Source organism: Antechinus flavipes, chromosome 3 (assembly GCF_016432865.1).
Source record: "Antechinus flavipes isolate AdamAnt ecotype Samford, QLD, Australia chromosome 3, AdamAnt_v2, whole genome shotgun sequence".
Lineage (NCBI taxonomy): Eukaryota > Metazoa > Chordata > Mammalia > Dasyuromorphia > Dasyuridae > Antechinus > Antechinus flavipes.
Genome location: NC_067400.1, coordinates 517277892 through 517280591, shown reverse-complemented (window position 1 = coordinate 517280591; position 2700 = coordinate 517277892). Strand labels below are relative to the sequence as shown.

General features: G+C 39.9%; 1 pseudogene; it reads right to left on the bottom strand.

Moving 5' to 3' along the window:
- Positions 1-834: 834 nt before the first annotated feature.
- LOC127555054 (transmembrane emp24 domain-containing protein 2-like) lies at positions 835-1472 on the bottom strand (annotated as a pseudogene).
- Positions 1473-2700: the final 1228 nt, after the last annotated feature.

Below are 2700 nucleotides of genomic sequence, written 5' to 3'. Positions count from 1 at the left end.
GACAGGAAAAGATAATGATGAATGTTGGAGGGGATGCAGGAAAACAGGGACACTGATACATTGTTGGTGGAGTTGTGAACGAATCCAACCATTCTGGAGAGCAATTTGGAACTATGCTCAAAAAGTTATCAAACTGTGCATACCCTTTCCAGCAGTGTTTCTACTGGGCTTATACCCCAAAGAGATCTTAAAGGAGGGAAAGGGACCCACGTGTGCAAAAATGTTTGTGGCAGCCCCCTTTGTTTGTTTGTGGCAAGAAATTGGAAACAGAGTGGATGCCCATCAGTTGGAGAATGGCTGAATAAATTGTGGTATATGAATGTTATAAAATATTATTGTTTTTACAAGAAATGACCAATAGGATGAATACAAAGAGGCTTGGAGAGACTTACATGAACTGATGCTAAGTGAAATGAGCAAAACCAGGAGATCATTGTACATGGCAACAAGAAGATTATATGGTGATCAATTCTGATAAATTTGGCTCTTTCCAGCACGGAGATGATTCAGGCCAGTTCCAATGGTCTTGGGATGGAAGAACCATCTTCATTCATAGATAGGACTGTGGGGACTGAGTGTGGAAAACATAGTATTTCCATCTTTTTTGTTGGTTTTTGCTTGCATTTTGTTTTCTTTCTTATTATTTTCCTTTTTGATCTGATTTTTCTTGTGCAACATAATAGATGTGGAAATATGTATAGAAGAATTGCACATGTTTAACCTATATTGGATTACTTGCTGACTAGGGGATGAGGTGAGGAGAAGGGAGAGAGAAACATTTGGAACACAAGATTTTGCAAGGGTGAATGTTTAAAACTATCTTTGCATAAATTTTGAAAATAAAAAGCTAATTTTTTAAAATGCTTCTCAGACAACCCTCCTAGATTTCAAAAATTCTCTTCAGGTAGTAGCTCTGTTCTAGTATCATGGCAATTAATACAACAAATTCAAAAAAGGATTAGAAGATCACTCTGCTGTTTGTGTTGTTATTAACTGCTCTGTGTTTTCTCTTCCAGACTTCCACATATTCCTGTTCATGCTTTATTGCTGTCATTACCACCAAAAGCTCATTAATCATCAATTCCAGTTTGTTCTGATGAGCTTCTGTTTCCATGCCTTGGCTCTTTGGAGTTTCTCCAATATAAATAGAGTATATTGCTATCTTGGGAGTCAGGGTGGACATTCTGTTACTAAATAAAATTTGTAAGTGCCATCCATGTGAGCTGCAAAAGTATATTTCCCATGGGGCTCTGTCTCCTTTATAAATTTCTTTGTTATCAGGTCCTGAAATCTCTATGTTGGTGTCCAGGAAGCTACACGGGGCCACCTAGAAGATGAGGTCTATCTTGGTACCTGAGGTAACCCATTCAGAGAAGCTCTGCTCTCCCCATTCTCTCAGTGCCAACAAAGGAGCCAGAGGCTGTGGCCAGAGGCCTGGCCAGCAGGGTCAGCCCCTCTGGGAGAGTCCCCATGGAGTCTGGCGCAGGACAGAGTCCAGGGCTGCGACTGTGGCTTCCAGGGTGGCTCCCAGGCCAGCCCAGATTCTTCCTTTTTAAGAATTGAGCATAGGATTGTAGATTTGGAGCTAGACAGGATTTTGAGTCTGATTGTTTCATTTTCAGATGCGAAAACAGACTGAGGAAGACTAAATGATTGGCCTAGCATCACATAACTGGTAAATGTTTGAAGCAGGATTTGAATTCAGATTTCCCTGATGTCAAGTCAATTATTCTTTCCACTGTGCCACCTGGCTACCTACAGCAATGTCAATCACCCTCTTTCAGCACTGGAAGTTCTTTCTTGGGTTTAATAAAAATTGCTTCTAGTTGTCCTCGATAAGTGAAAACCACAAGACTGTCTCAGACTATTAAAAAACCTGGAAAATGTAATTACTGGCTCTCTCTCTGTGATCTTGAAAAAAATATTATGAGCAACAAAAATGATGCTGAAAAACTGGGTGGGGCCTGGTAAATATTTAATAGTAACAATAATTCACACTTATGTGATATTTTAAGGTTTGCAAAACATTTTATAGACTGGAGGGGAAAGAAGATCCCTAGACCAATAGTTTCATCAAAGTAAAGAAACTTTTTCTACCAATGCAGGCTGATCTGGTCGACAATTTAATAGTCCTAGAGAGTAGCTTGGCAGGGGTGGGCAGTGAAAGATTAAGGAAGCTATCCCAGTTTATATAAACATTATATCTCAAAGAAAGGATTAGAGCTCCGGTCATCTGGATTCCGAGGCTGGTCCAATCACCAAGCAGCTACTCTTCCATATACTCTCCCATTCAATAAGGATATGTGTACACGCTTATATTTGGGCTCACAAAACAAACTCAAATATAAGACAAAGATGGGGACTGAACAACTAGACAATAGATCTTGGATAAAAAAGATTTAGAAACATTAGGGAAGTTGAGCTCAAAATGAATTAACCATATGAAGGTGGTGGATAATCCAGAGTTTAACTACATTGAGATACAGGATGTCCAGAATAAGGGAGTGTCCCAGGAGAATAATGAGGGTGCAAAGGGATCAGAGCCCAAAGCAAATGAGAATGGATTAAAACAAGTGGAGATGGACTCTAGACTGATCTTGAGGAGATCAGAGATGATCCCTGGCTCTAAGTCGGTTTCACATGGGGAAAGTATCAGAATTGACCTGTGTGACTCTAAAGAACAAAATAGGAGCAATGGAA